Genomic DNA, 17,098 nt, shown 5'->3' with positions numbered 1-17,098 from the left:
TAGTTTCTTGGACAAATAGGCCACTGGCCATTTCCAAGATCCTAAAGCTTGCAACAACACACCTTTAGCCACCCCGCCTCTTTCATCTATGTATAAGGTAAATGACTTGGTCAGGTCTGGCAAGGCGAGGGCAGGAGCTGAAAGCAAAGCTTTCTTAATGTCCTCAAAGGCTGTCTGATGTTCATGATTCCAGGTAAATTGTTCCTGATATCTGGTTAGAGGATACAGGGGGGCTGCCAAGGAGGCGAACTCGGGTATCCACAGGCAACAAAACCTGGCTGTCCCTAGGAATTCCCTTACCTGCTTCGGTGAGGAGGGAGTTGGGATGTGCATTACAGTCTTTTTTCCGGGCCTCTGTTAGCCACCTTTGGCCATCTGTCAGTACATAGCCTAAGTAAGTTACTTCAGTTTTGCACAGCTGGGCCTTTTTGGCTGAGGCACGATAGCCTAAAGTCCCCAGCTCCATTAGAAGCTTCTTTGTACCTTCAATGCATTCCTCTTCGGTTAAGGCGGCTAGGAGCAGATCATCTACATACTGTAACAAAGTCACCTGATCATCTACATACTGTAACAAAGTCACCTGAGGGTTGCTGGTCCTGAACACACTGAGGTCTCGGTGCAGGGCCTCATCAAAATGGGTTGGCGAATGCTTGAACCCCTGAGCCAATCTACACCAGGTTAATTGTCCCGTTATCCCGGCCTCAGGGTCTCTCCATTCAAAGGCAAAGATAGTTTGGCTAGCGGGATGCAACCTCAGACAGAAAAAAGCATCTTTCAAGTCTAAGACAGAATACCATTTTCTCTCAGGTGGTAGCATGCTGAGGAGGGTGTAAGGGTTAGGAACTGTGGGGTGTATGTCCTGCACTCTCTGATTCACTTCTCTTAGATCCTGCACTGGCCGGTAGTCATTTGTCCCTGGCTTTTTCACAGGGAGGAGAGGAGTGTTCCAGGGTGATTGGCATGGCACTAGAACCTCTTGTTTTATTAACCTGAGGATGTGTGGTCGGATTCCCTCCTTGGTGTCTTTACTCATAGGATATTGTCTAACTCTAATGGGGGAGGCGTCCGCTTTTAGTTCCACTACTATTGGTGGAACATTTTTAGCCATACCTAACCCCCCTGTTTCTGCCCAGGTTTCTGGGAATTCTTTTAACCAATCTACAAGGTCCGAATCTTTAACCTCTGTCTCTGGTTCATGGAGCCTATATTCTTCTTCTAGTTGAACTACTAGAGCTAGAGTGCTAGGCTTGTTGCTATTCCAGGTAACTTCAGGCCCTCTTGGAGTGAACTGAATTTGGGCTTTCAGTTTAGTTAGGAGATCTCTTCCTAAGAGTGGGGCTGGGCACTCCGGTATAACAAGAATAGAGTGAGTCACTTGATTTTTTTCCTAGATCTATAGTCCGTTCTGTGGTCCATGGGCAGAATTTTTGTCCAGGAGCCCCTAGCACCACTGACTTCTTTGTGCTAATCTTCCCCAGGGGCTGCTTCAGAACTGAATGTTTGCCCCCGTGTCTACCAGGAAGTCAACAGGGGTCCCCCCCCCACAGATATAGTTACCCTAGGCTCGGGGAGGGGATCCGAGCCCCGTCTTCCCTAGTCTTCATCTAGGGTGAGAATTTTTGACGGCTTATTCTTTTTTTTGGGGGACACTCTTTAGCCCAGTGTCCCTTGTCTTTGCAGTATGCACACTGGTCTTTGTCCAACTGCAGTTTCTTTTCATATTGCTTCGATCCCTTAGTGCCCAGGTGCCCTATCTGTCTAGACCCTGTTCTATTTCTTTCTTTTTCACTCACTACTGCAGCCAAGATTTTTGTCAAATTCCTCTCTTGACGGTGGTCTTGCCAGTCCTCACGTTCCTCTCTTTCTTTCTTCTCTCTCTCTGCCTTCTCTTCCTCTGTCTCCCTCTTGTGGTACACTTTCTCAGCTTCTTTCACTACATCCCTCACTGTAAAATCTTGTAACCCCTCTATGCGCTGTAATTTTTTCCTGATGTCTGGAGCAGACTGCCCAATGAAGGCCATAACTACTGCTGCTTTCTGTCCCTCTGACGCGGGGTCAAAGGGAGTGTATCTCCTATAGGCATCCATTAGTCTTTCTAAGAACATGGAGGGGGGTTTGGTAGGTCCTTGAAGGACTTCTCTTACGTTAGACAAATTAGTGAGGCGTGGCGCAGCCCCTCTGAGACTTGCTACGAGAGCCCGGAGGTAAGCAGATAGCTGCTCCCTACCTTCAGCAGTGTTATAATCCCAGTTGGGGCGAACGAGAGGAAATCCCGCATCCATGGCAGCAGGAGTCTGGACTGGTTGTCCTGCAGCATCTCGGACGTTTTTCCTGGCTTCCGTCTGAATTCTCTCTTGCTCCTCAGTAGTGAAGAGGACCTGGAGTAGTTGCTGGCAATCATCCCAGGTGGGTTGGTGAGAGAACATGAGGGACTCAATTAGTCCAATAAGCCCTGTGGGGTTATCTGAAAAGGAAGGATGGTTGGTTTTCCAATTATAGAGATCAGCAGAGGAAAATGGCCAGTACTGGAGGGGTTGGAGTTGTCCTGCCTCTGGGGGCCCTCTGTACGCTTGTAAGGGGAGAGCCACAGTGGAATCTGGGCTCTCCAGACCCCTCCGACTGCCGAGTCCCCCATGCTGGTTCCTGGGGGGCACTCGCAGGGATGGGGGAACCGGGATCAACCTGGCCCTGATATAGGGGAGGATTGTGGCACATCTCAGGCCACTCAGGTGGATTTTCAATCTCAGGATAAATTTTGGGTGGTGCCGATGGCGCAGCTTCTGGGGCCAGAGGAACTCTGGACTCAGAAGTTCGGGTTTTTAGGGGTAATGCGCGCAGAGGGGTGGTATGTTTCTTCACAACCCAAGGTTTTACCCACGGTGGTGGATTCTGCACTAAATCCTGCCACACGGTGATGTATGGCTGTTGGTCAGGATACGCGTTTGGTCCTTCCTGGAAAACAAGATCTTTAATCGCCAAAATGATTGTTAGGTCAAATGCACCCTCTGGTGGCCAACCGACTCCCAGAGCAGGCCACTCAGAGTTACAGAAGGTTTGCCAACGTCCTTTTCTAATGTTAACAGAGAGATTATTAGCCCTGGTTCTTACTTCAGAAAAATGTCCTAAAGTCAGCAGGGATAAGGGTGTCCTCATATTCTGCCCCATATTAGTCGCCCACAGAACACAGCAGACACAAGAAATACAAGACACACAAGAAGCTCTCTTTGCGGCAACCAATTGAAAGCTGCTTCAGACGGGAGAGCCCTCTGGGCCCCTCCTCTCTGGTGGGACACTCTAAGTCCCTCAGACGGACCAGAGACTATTAAAGCCTCTGGATTCATATTCCACCCAAAGGGACGTCTCCCTGGGGCTGTGACTCGTAGTTTTTTCAAGCACGTCTGCTTTGCCACAGTCACAAACTGAAAGTAAGCTGAAAATAAAACAGACTTATGAACACACAGGTTTGGTGGCGCCACACAGACAAAGAAACAAAGACATTTTAGAGTATCCTCTTACCTCCAAGTGGCTGACTGGTGGGTTGCAGGGGTGGCTGCTCGATCCCGGACGAGAGAGCCCCCAAATGAAAGACCCCAAACTAGGGCTTTTCCCAGACCGGGCATGACCCCAAACCACTCACACCAGATCCACTCGCTGCAATCACAAGAGGCTTTATTGACGAAGTTTCGGGACAACTTGTATCTCATGTAGGAGACAGGGAAGTCGACCCTGAGCCCCAATAAACAAAGGAATTTATACAAATTCTAGAGGTTCTTTGGCGTGGAATTAGCTCATTGGCTCTTTGGAAAAGGAGAAGTTCAATTTTAGGTCAGTTACCTGCTGCTGCCGTTAGTTAAAATATGGTTTTTGCCAGTAATTGTTTGTTCAGTTTGTGGTCAGCTAGTTCCTGGAACACAAACATTCACACAAGATCAAAGGTATAGGTTCTAACAATACTTGGGTGTGGGGACATTGTTTAAAAAATTTTCCTTTTACCTTAACCTATTATTGCACCTCAAGGCATCAGTCTATCTCATTGAACTTTTTCCTTTCCTTCACCAATCCTCCACTTTCCCAGAAATAGGTTTTCAGAGGTGGTAAATAGCAGAGGAGGACATTACTCATCTTTCTCCGGTCATGCAGTTGGTGGTTTCAAACAATGTGCCTTGATGTTGGCAACACAGATTATTATCTCTAGGCCACCAGAGCTTTATTTACACCTGAGTGTGTTTCTCCCTGAAACTTATCCATAGAATTTTTCATCCCTTTCTTACATAGATATACTAGATGATGACATTATCTCCAGCCAGCACTGTTCATGATCTCTATCATATTCAGAATAAAATCCAAACTTCTTATCTTGGCCCAGAATACCATGGGTTATGTAAGTAATATTGGCCTCTCTCAGATATCATTAAGTACTACCTTCACTCTGCTCACCCTGCTTCAGCTACACTGTTTCTTAAACTTTCCTGACTCATTCATACTATTTAGTTTCCACAGTTATCTCACTTTATGGCTGGCTTCTTTAAAGAATTCAGATCACAGTGCAAATGTTATCTCCTGAGGGAGAACTTTTTGATAACAGAATATAAAATAGCCATGTGATCACCTTCTCTCAAAGCATCTGCTTTTAATTCTCTGTCTAGTATATATCAACATTTCATATATTTCATATTGATTTGCTTTTTTGTTATCGTCCTCTCACTCCCAGAGCTGCATAGATCATAGACTCCTCAAGGTCAAGGAATTATATTCACTGATTACCAGACTATCTCTAGTAATTACAGCAAAACCTGACACATAGCAGACGTTTATGATTACTTGTTAATAAGTGGATTCTTAAGAGATTTGGATGTCCTAGGGGCTATCTGTTAAAGATTTAACATACCATATCAAATAAATAGAAAAAGTTTGAGATTCAATAGCAAATAATACCACAAACAGGCAACTTGTTAAAGTGAAGAGCAGTCTGGTTTATCTCTTGAGTCATTAAATTTGAATCCTCCTCCTGCCCCTAACTTGCTGTTCAATCTTGGGAAAGGGGGAAGGACTTTTGGAACTAGATAGTAAGGATAAATGATGGATAAGTGATAAATAGATAGATTTGTAGAAATAGAGATACATTTGTTTTCTCTTAAATAACTTATATTTTATGCCTTTTTATGGAGAGGAAGCTAAGGAATCATGAAATTAAGGGATTTATAATATGATCTATATGTTAAAGAGTCTAATTTTGAACCCACTTGGCATAGTGTGTTCTGCCTTTGTTAACCAAAAGGTCACTGTTTGAATTTGACTATTTGCTCTGTAGGAGAAAGATGAGGCACTGTCTAAACACAAAATATTGAGAGTCTCAGAATCCCATTGGGAGGTTCACATGAGTCTGGAGAACTGTGGATTTGGTTTAGTTTTAGATGTATAATTGAAATACTTTTCCCCAGCTTTGACATTCAGCAATTTTGAAATGGCATTTTCTGTCAAAAAAATATTCTGTAGCATAGATTTCATGCTAACCGTTTTTTAACCTTGCATAACTTTTCTAAATTTGTGGGATATTGCAGGGGAGACTGTATATTAGAATTAAATACAGAGTTTGAACACAGAGCTTAAATGAGGGTTACTTTGCTTATTTATTTAATTAGAAGTATAAAAAATGACAAATAAAAAAATAAGCACAATAGTTACAGAATTGACTTCTCCATCATCCTTTAGTGTTTATTCACATTAGTAACTACCTATTTTTATTGAAACATATTTTTTAATCTTTTACTTCTTTTTGTGATAAGAGACTTCTAAAAATTCTGTCGGAATTGGCAAGCACAGAAGAATTTAATGAAGTAACATATGAGAAAGAGTCTATGGTGATAAATGAAGAAGTTCAGACTGCTTTGAAAGAATTGGTTAAGAATAAGGCCCCAGGAATTGATGGTATACCAATTGACATATTTCAGCTAACAGCTGCTGCCTTAGATGTGTTCATCAAGTTGTGCCAAGAAATCTGGAAAACAACTACTTGGCAAACTGACTGGAAGAGATCTATATTTGTTCCCATTCCAAAGAAAGGTGATCCAACAGAGTGTGTGGAAATTATCAAACAATATCATTAATCTCACATGCAAGCAATATTTTGCTGAAGATTATCCAAAAATGACTGGAACAGCACATCAACAGAGAATTACCAGAAGTGCAGGCTGGGTTTAGGCAGGTCTGTGGTACTAGGGATATTGTAGCCAATGTCAGATGGATCTTGGTTGAAAGCAAGGCATACCAAAAGAATGTCTATCTTTGTTTCATTGATTACACAAAGGCATTTGACTGTGTGGATCATAACAAACTGTGGCTAACTCTGAGAAGAATGGGAATCCCAGAACACTTGATTGTGCTGATGAAAAACCTATACTTGGACTAGGAGGCAGTCATCAGAACAGAGCAAGGAAATGCTGCATGGTTCAAAATTGGGAAGGATATACACCAGGGCTATATCCTGTCTCTATACCGTTTCAGTCTTTATGCAGAACAGGTTATCCAGCAGGTTGGGCAGAAATGTGGCATCAGGATTGGAGGAAGAATCATCAACAATCTGTGTTATGCAGATGACACAACCCTGCTTGCTGAAACTGAGGAGGACCTGAAGCACTTGCTGTGGAAGGCCAGGAACTGCAGTCTTCAGTATGGATTGAGACTCAATATCAAGAAAACAAAGATTCTCACCACTAGGCCAATTGGCAGCATCATAGTGGATGGTGAAGAGATTTTTCACAGTTTTGGTTTGCTTGGCTCCACTCAACACTCTAGGCAACAGCAGCCATGAAATTAAAAGACGTTTTGCAATGGGAAAGTCTGTGGTTAGAGACTTCTCTAAGATGCCAAAGTACAAGGATGTCTCTCTGGAAACTAAGGTGTGCCTGATAATGCCATGGTTTTTGCAATCATTTGCTATGGATCAGAGAGTTGAACAATGACTAGGGATGATAGAAGGAGAATTGATGCCTTTGAACCAAGGTGTTGGAGAAGAGTATTGAGTATACCATGGATTGCTAGGAAAACAAACAGGTTTGTCCTGGAGAGGGTGAAACCAGCCTGCTCCTCATCTAACATACTCTGGACATGTTGCAAGGAGGGACCAGTTGTTAGAGAGGGACATCATGCTTGGGGGGTGGAGGGACAGCACAGGAGAGGAAGACCCTCAATGAGATGGATTGATTTAGTGACTGGGGTAATGGGGGGTAGGTGTGTCAGAAATGGTGAGATTGGCACAGAATAAGGTAGAGTTTAGGGCTGTTGTACATAGGGTCGATATGAGTCTCAGGTGACTCAACGGCACATGACAACAACAACAAGGCGGATATTTAAACAAATCTTATCCTACCTAATCACATACTATATTCTTTTGAACTATTACCTTTTCATATTTTCAGTATCTTTATTTAGATGCCAAATTATGATAACATTGCCAGTGTTAATTTAGCACTAAAGCATCAAGCAGTGTTTATGTCACATTCACCTATTTTACTCTTCTATCTTTCTGAATCAATAAGAAAACGGTTTCTCACTCACGTCCATTTTAGAGATTAAAAAAAAGGAGTGGGTTTTTTTTTTTTGTTTTTTGATTGTTTGTTTGGTATGTTTGTCTGGTTTGTTGTTATTTTCACTTGTAGACTAGAGTTTGAGTCTTCAAAAATATCAAAAAGCCAAAGTGTTTTCAGAATGTTTAAGAGACACAGTGACATGAACAAAGCTGTTTTTGGCTATTGGTGATAATTTCTTACCAATTCCTAACATGACTATGAAAATTTTGTACTTTTAAAAAAAAGTGAGGTTCATTGAGAGAATCCAAGAGATAAATACTTATTCCAAGATGAACAGTCAGAATACTCTTTAGATTATAAAAGACTTCAACTCAGGTGCTTTGAATGAAAACCTCAAACTTATTGCACCTAAGTCAGAACTGACTAAGAACTGATACTTCTGTTGGCTTTCTAAGACTTCAAATCATAGGGGAGGAGACTGACTTTCTTTCCCTAGCACAGCTGCTGGTAGATCTAAGCTGCCTGAGAGACATCACCTTTTAATTAGTAGCTTAACTCCCTACGGACTATGCAACCAGAGTTAAGTATTGTTAGGTACCTTTGGGTCAAGCAACATTCTTAGAGACCCTATGAACAACAAATCTGAACCCTGTCCTATCCTGCGCCATCATCACAACCTCTCACATTGGAGCCCATTGCTGTCGTCATCGTGTTAATCTTGTCAATATACCTGGTATGTACATAAGTATTTGTTTTGGTTGTGTACCACCAAGTTGCAACCAACCTGTAGCTAGCCCTCCCGCAGGTTTTCAGAGACAGTTAAATCACTTGGGAGGAGATTGCCCATCTTTCTCCCTGGGAGCATCTGGTGGATTCCATATGCATGGATTAGTATACATGTATGTTGTTTTATATTACAGAGTCAGAACTGACCCATAGTTGACCCTCTGGTGGTTTTTCAGAGTCAGTTAATAATAGCATGGAGGAGAATGCCCATCATTCTCTCAGGGAGCAGCTGGTGGCCTCAAAATGTGTGCCTTTGGGATTGCAGTGTGGTTTCTTGCCACTAGGCCACCAGGGCTCCTGTATATATGTGTAGTTGTCTTAAATTTTATTATTTGATATACTAATCCTTCATCTTATAACTAAACTCCATTATACTGAGGCAAAATTGATATACAGACTTAAATCTTAAATTTTATAAGATCGTGTGGATTGACTAGTAATCCTTACTCAAGTGCCATGCTGGCTTGAACCACACTTTAATTTTATGAGATATAAGGAGTGAAATAGATGAAGGGAAAACAACTTCATTATTATCAGTTAAGAAAACAAAGAGTTTAATCAGTCATTTAGATCTGAGGTCCCTTTGCTAATAATCACATAGACCTAAGGAAACATTTATACCAAGACAAATGGATAATTTCAAGGGATATCAAGCCCAATTGCAAATACTGAAAGGAGATAAAAGACCTTTCTCTAGAACTAACATCCTCACTTCAGATTTCTACTTCATAAATTGTGAGCAAATAACATTTTTTAAAGTCATCAAAATATGACATTTATTTTATTGCAGCACTAGATTATTAGGACGGTATTATTTTCAATGTATATTTGACAAAAATACAATTTAGTTAGGTTCACTAACCTCAGACAATAAATAACTAACTCAAGACTTTAAGAACAACATGCTAACTTTCTAGCCAAAAGAATCTGAGTATTTTAACCATGATTTCTCTATCTTGGCATGCCTTGATCTTTAATACTACTTTCTTATCTACATCCAGTCTGACTTCCACAATATTTTCCTTTATTTTATTTAAGAGATATTTATTAGGCATTTTGAGTAAAGCCATATATATTCAGGAATGAAAAAAGGGTATGTATCTTTAAAGTGACACAAAGTCTAATAGGTCAGTAAAAGAGGTAGACATGTAAACAAATGGTTAGACCAGACAGCTATAATTACAATTTAACAGATTATTTCCAGAATCTAGATTTAGACTATATAGAATCTATCTATCTATATCTATCTATCTATCTATCTATCGGAAAAAGAAAATACTGAATGCTTACTATGTATTAAAGATTGGTACTTAGTTCTTATGTAATTAAAAAAATGGGCTTAATAAAAAGGAATATTTGATTCTTTTTAAGAAAACTGATTGTTTCTGATCAGGCAAAGTCCCCCTCCTCAAAAACAAAACAAACAAAGAAAAACCAAAACAAAAACCTATAGAACTCTTCATATCTGTGTTAAAGGTAGTTTTATTCTTATTTGGAAGTGGATTGGTTTTCTTTTATTAATGAAGCAGAATTAGCTTGCATATTGAATCACACCTTACAAAAGATGGGGGAAAATACATGCAGAGGCACATGGAAATCTTCAAGCAAACAGGAGGCAGAAACAAAAGATGTTCTCCAAGAGGCAATAGAGAGAGAAAGCTTGCCTTTAGAGCCGGCATGTTGAATTTGGGCTCTTAACCTACTAGGTGGTGAGAAAACAAATATCTGGTTTTTTAAGCCATCTGTTTGTGCCTTTGCTGTTATAGCAGCACTAGCCCTTAGTAACTTGTGGCTGCGTTATCATAAAATATACTATTTGTTATTCTAAAAATTCCCGCAGATATCACCTCTTTTTAAGGCAACAGGAAAAGGAACACAAGCAAGGAGAAGTCTCTACAATGATTTTCATTGACCAGGTTTAGAGACAAATGACATTTCACTGGCTAAAATTCAGTCACACCTAATTGCTGGAAAGACTGTGAAATGTAATCTTTGAAGAAAACAGGAAAATATGAAGTATGGCTATCAGGATGGTTCATATATAATATCAATGAAATCTACCTCTATATAAGAAAACCTTGAAACATAAACCTTCAGTTGTAATACTCAGTATTCATTGGCTAATTTCTCAAAGTCTGTGGAAGAAAACAGAAAATTGGGGCCTCTACCCTCAAAAATTATTTGAAGATTATAATCTATTTTCCTCCCTAAATTTCCTTTTGATTACAAACTAAGGGTATGGGGGGCTGTATGTGTGTGTGTGTGTGATTGAGCATTCATTCTCTAGATATTTAGGCATTTTTTATTTAATTACCAGAAACAATATACTATTATTATATTCATATTAATTAAGTGTTAATTAATATTAATAGGTAATATTAATTATATTAATATATTGACCATGCAGTGTTTCCTTGCTCTGTTCTGAAGACCGCCTCTTGGTTCAAGTATAAATTTCACATTAGCACAATCAAGTGTTCTGGGATTCCCATTCTTGTCAGAGTCAGCCACAGTTTGTTATGGTCCACACAGTCAAATGCCTTTGCATAATCAATGAAGCACAGATAAACTTTCCTTTGGTACTCCCTGCTTTCAGCCAAGATCCATCCAACATTAGCTACAACATCCCTAGTACCACGACCCCTTCTAAACCCAGTCTGGACTTCTGGCAGTTCTCTGCTAATGAGCTGATCCAGTCATTTTTGGATAATCTTCAGCAGGATCTTGCTTGCATGTGAAATCAACAATATTGTTCTATAGTTTCCACACTCTCTTGGGTCACCTTTCGTTGAAATGGGAACAAATATAGATCTCTTCCATTCAGTTGGCCAGTCAGTGGTTGTTCTCCAGATTTCTTGACACAATTTGGTGAGCACATTCAGGGCAGCATCCGTTAGCAGAGATATGTCAATTTGGTATGCCATCTATTTCTGGGGCCTTATTTTTTGCTATTCCCTTCAAAGCGGCTTGAACTTCTTCATCACCATAGGCTCTTGCTCATATGTTGTTTCATTAAATTCTTCTGTGTCTGCGAATTCCTTTCGATACAATGACTCAGTATATTCTTTCCATCTTCTTTTAATACTTCCTGGATTGTTTAATACTCTGCCTAAAGCATCCTTGATTTTGCAACTCAAGGTTCTTCAGTTCCTTGAACTTAAGAGAAGCTGAGCGAGTTCGACCCTTTCAGTTTTCTGACTGACTCCAGCTCCTTGCACATTTCATTGTAATATTTTACTTTGTCATTCAGCGCTGCCTTTTGAAATATTCTGTTCAGCTTTTTAGTATCTTGAATTCTTCCTTGTGCTTTGGCTTCGCTCCATTCCAGTGCTATAGTCAGAGTTTCTTCTGACATCCATTTTGGTCTTTTCTTCCTCTTCTGTCTTTGTAATTAACGTTTGGTTTGCACTCTTCTTGGATGATTCCTTTGATATCCTCCCACAACTCATCTGGTCTTAACTCATTCGTGTTCAAGGCCTCAAACCTGTTCTTTAGATGTCAGAACAGAGCAAGGAAACACTGCATGGTTCTAAATTGGGAAGGATGTACACCAGAGATGTGTCCTGTCTCCATACCTTTTCAACCTGTATGCAGAACAGGTCACCCAGGAGTCTGGGCTCTATGAGGAGAAATGCGGCATCAGGTTTGGTGGAAGATCTGTCAACAATCTGTGTTATGCAGATGACACAACCCTGCTTGCTGAAACTGAGGAGGACATGAAGTGCTTGCTGCTGAAGGTCAAGGACTGCAGCCTCCAATATGGATTCAGGCTCAATTTCAAGAAGACAAAGATTCTTACCACTGAACCAATTGACAGCATCAGGATGGATGGTAAAGAGATTGAGATTGTTCACAGCTTTAGTGTGCGTGGCTCCACAATCAGCACTCTTGGCACCAGCAGCCAGGAAATTAAAAGACAGATTGTGATGGGAAAGTCTGCTGTTAGGGACCTCTCTAAAGTACTGAAGAGCAACAGTGTGTATCTGGAGACTAAGGTGCGTCTGGTACAAACCATGGTCTTTGCAATCACTTGTTATGTGTCAGAGAGCTGGACAATGACCAAAGAGGACAGAAAGAGAATTGAATGCTTTTGAACTTTTGTGTTGGAGAAGAGTGTTCAGGGTACAATGGACTGCTAAGAAAACAAACAGATTCATCCTGGAGAGGGTTAAACAGGCTGCTCCTTAGAGGCAAGGATTCTGAGGCTTCGTCTGACATGCTTTGATAATATTGTAAGGAGAGACTGGTCCTTGGAGAAGGACATCATGCTTGGGAGGTTGGAGGGCAGGCACAGGAGGGGAAGGCCCTCTGGGAGGTGGATTGATTTGGTGACTGTGGTAATCGGGATGAGTGTGTTGGAGACAATGAGATTGGCACAGGGCAGAACAGTGTTTAGAGCTGTTGTACATAGGGTCACTATGAGTCACAAGTGACTCAACGGCACATAACAACAACAACAACAGTGATATAGTGACATATATTTTACAGATAAGCTTAGCAAAGTTAGACAATTATTCAAGATCACAAAGACAGAAAGACTTTGGTTATGTTAGGACTCAAATCTCTGTGCCAAGTTTATATCCTTTCTGTTGCAGAAAGCAGAATTAATTTGTGAGAAATCCTAAATAACATGTTTGTTTATGCAACAGATTGTCATCAAGACAGAACTGACTCATAGATGATCCTCCAGCAAGTTTGTAGAAATTGTAATCACAAAAGGGGAGCTATTGCCCATCTTTCTTCCCAAAGCTTTTGGTGGATTCAAACTGCCTGACTTTGGGTTGACAGCACAACCCACTCTTTAGGTGACTAAAATATAAATGTGCATGTTTTATAGAATACAATTAAAACATGCAACTATTGTTTGAGTCTAAAAATGAGCTCTGAAATATTGACTTATTTACTCAATCAATATAAGTAAAAGTTCTGATTTCTTGAAAGTTTAGTAGTACATACGTACCTATTCCCAGCTCTGTTCTGATGACTGCCAAGTATAGCTTTCTCATAAGAACAGTTAAATGTTCTGAGATTCCCATTTTTCTCAAAGTTATCCACAATTTGTTGTGATTCACCCTGTCACATGTCTTTGCACAATCAATAAAATACAAATAGACATTCCGCTGGTACTATGTGCTTTCATCTAAGATCCGTCTAACATTTACTATAGTGTTCCTAGTTTCTTCTAAACTCAGCCTGCACATTTGTCAGTTCTCTGGTGCTCTAATGTTCAATTAGGTAGGTTTTGGATAATTGTTAGCAGGATCTTGCTGGCATGTGATATTCATGATATTCTTAGATGATTTCCACACTGTTGGATCATTTTTTTTTTTGCATGTGATTAAAAATGGATCTTTTTCAGTCAGTTGGCCAAGGGGTTCTCCTCCAGATTTCTTGGCACGTTCAGGTAGGCACATCCTGGGTGGCATCTGTTTGTTGAAATATGTCAGTTGATACACCATCAATTCCTAGGGCTTTGTTTTTTGGCCAATCCATTAGAGTAGCTGCTATTTCCTCCATCACCATTGGCTCTTGATTGTGTGTTGTTTCATGAAATTCTTCAGCCAATTTTATCAGGCAATTCTTTTTGGTATAGTGACTCTGTACTCCCTTCATCTTCTATTGATGCTTCTGGGGCCATTCAACATTCTGCCAACAGTATCTTTAAGCATTACAATCTATATGCAGAACAGATCACTTGGATGCCTGGGTTCTATGAGGAGATATCAGAATTGGAGGAAGCCTTATCAACAGCATGCAAATGACACAACCTTGATTACTGAAACTCTGGAGTGCTTGAGGCAATTGCAGCAGATGGTCAAGGACTACAGTCTTCAAAAGGGATTGAATATCAACATCAAGAAAACAACGATTATCACCACTGGGCCAATTGGCAGCATCATGATAGATGGAGAAGAGATTAAGGTTGTTAACAGCATTAAGTTAACTCACCCACAAGAAATACTCTTGGTACCCACAACCAGGAAATCAAAAGGCAAATTACATTGGTGAATTCTACTGTCAGAGACATCTCCAGAACACTGAGAAGCAGTAATGTCAGTCTAGAGACCAAGGTATGCCTGACTCAGGCCATGGTTTTTACAGTTACTTGCTATGTATTAGAAAAATAGACAATGACTAACAATAGAAGAAGAATTGATACCTTTGAGTTGTGATGCTGGAGAATAGTATTGAGCATAACATGGACTGCTGAGAGAACAACCATGTCTTGCCCTGGTGAGGATGAAACCAGGCTGCTTCTTGAAAACAAAGATTTTGAAATTCCATCTGACATATTTTGGGCATGTTACCGGAAGGGACCAACATCATGCTTGGAAGAGTAGAAGGACAGAACAAAAGAGGAAGACCCTAGATGAGATGGACTCACTAAATGACTGGGTTAATGGAGGTAGGTGTGTCGGAGACAATGAAATTAACTCAAGATAAAGCAAGATTCAGAGCTGTTGTACATAGAGTTGCTGTGAGTCACAAGCGATTTGCCAGCACATATCCAACAACAATAGGTAGTTATTTCTTCAAAGACTCCTAAAACTTCATGTCATCCTTTATTATCTTCTTTTTCTAACATCTCAACATCCATAATTTTCCAATTTATTTATAAGAAAAAATAGAAAAATTAGATAAAATATACATAAGACTACTGTCAGAGATGTCTCCAGAACACTGAGAAGCAGTAATGTCAGTCTAGAGTCCAAGGTATGCCTGATTCAGGCCATGGTTTTTACAGTTACGTGCTATGTATTAGAAAAATAGACAATGACTAACAATAGAAGAAGAATTGATACCTTTGAGTTGTCTATCAAAGGAAAGATAAAATAAGCCTGAATAGACAAAGTATCTAAGATTTTCACAAGCCATCTCTTACGATGCAGATCCTGGCAGCATCATGATGGATGGAGAATAAATTGAGATTTTAACAGTTACAGCTTGCTCAGCTCCATAATCATCACCCTTGACACCACCAGTAAGGAAATAAAAAGACAAAATGCATTAGGTAAATCCCCCATCAGAAACCTCTCCAGAGTACTGAGAAGCAACGGTATCAGTTCAGATCCTAAGTTGTGCCTGGTTTTTACAATTACTTGCTGTACATTAGAAAGCTGGACTATGACTAAGGATGATGAAAGAAGAATTGATGCCTTTGAGTTGTGGTGTTGGAGAAGAGTCTTGAAGATACCATGTACCACCAGGAAAACAAATAGAACTGTCTTGGAGATAGTGAAACCAAGTTTCTCCTGGGAGGCTAGGATTTTTAAACTTTATCTCATATACTTTGGGCATGTGGCCAGGAGGTGACTGATCCATAGAGAAGAATATCATGCTTGGAAGGGTGGAGGGACAACACAGAAGAGGAAGACCCTGGATGAGATGGATTAACTAGTAACTAGGGCAATATAAGTAGGTGTGTTGGTGTCAGTGAGACTGACTCAGGATAGAGCCGGCTTTAGAGCTGTTGTACATAGGGTGGCTATGAGTTGCAGGCAACTTGATGACACAAAACAACAAACAACATTTCTTATGAAGGTTCTTCCTCTTTTTCTCATTCTTTATCTTTCCCAAAATAATGTGGTTTTCCCCATGGTCTAGTCCCTTCCTGAAAACATGTTCAATGTATGTGAGACAGTTTCACCATCCTTGCCTTTAAGGAGCACACTGCTTGCATTTCCTCCAAGACATATTTGACGTTCTTTGGTCCAACCATAGGATCAAATACTTTTCTCCAACACTACAGTTCAAAGGCATCCATTTTTCTTCTGTCATCCTTATGAACTTGTCCAACTCTAGGACTAAATTTAAAGACCATGGCTCGGACTAAGTGCACATTAGTCCTTGAACTAAGGGTCACTCTTCACATAATCTCTGAGAAAATAATACCAATTTTTTCAATAGCATTGAAAGACCTCCTCAAATCTGAGCAGAATGATAATGTAAATGCCAGCACCCTCCTAAATGACAGACACCAATATTATTTCTATTATAAACATGCTGTTTATCTCAGAATACTCTTTTTGCTAGTTTGTCATCAGAAATAATCATTACATAGTAATGCTTTCATGAGAAGGAATATGAAAAATGGATTTTTCAGAGATGATAAAGATGAATACAGGCAGCGCTTAATATTTCAATGATTTAAAAACCTAGAAAACTTTGAGTTTAAACCTTTAGAAGATTGCTTATAGATATTCTTCTCCCTGGAAATTCAATGCATACACACACACACACACACACACACACACACACACGTATACACACACCAACACCAATTAGCACCACTATTTCTGTAATAGATGAAAAAGGAACAAATGTAATGAGTGAAACACAAGGACTGGGATAATTTTTAAAACTAATAAGAGACAAAGGCAGTTCAAAGAGGATAAATGTAGCCTAATGATGGCTCTGATGAGCTTTTGTCTTTCCACTCTTTGTGCACAGTGAAATATGAAGATTTTTGTAAAAAAAAGAGCAAAATAGTCAAAGAATTATCTGTATGTGTCACTAATGAGTGATGAGAACTGGAAAGACAAAGGATGAATTTTAATGGTTTTGATGGGCCTTTATCAGATATGTCTGTGTGAATTGCAAAATATGAGACATGACAAAGAGTAGGAGTAGAGAAAAAGAGAAGAGAGAAGTTTGTTATGCGAAGAGTAATTCATTAAACGTTATTTAAGGGAATGTAGATGGGGGTTGTGGTTTCCATAGAAATTATTAGCCTATTATTATTATATATATCAATATGTTTTAATGTGATATAATAAAATAAA

This window comes from Elephantulus edwardii, unplaced genomic scaffold, assembly GCF_000299155.1.
Source record: "Elephantulus edwardii isolate Elephantulus edwardi_28Jun2011 unplaced genomic scaffold, EleEdw1.0 scaffold00025, whole genome shotgun sequence".
Classification (NCBI taxonomy): Eukaryota; Metazoa; Chordata; class Mammalia; order Macroscelidea; family Macroscelididae; genus Elephantulus; species Elephantulus edwardii.
This window is presented reverse-complemented; position numbering follows the sequence as displayed.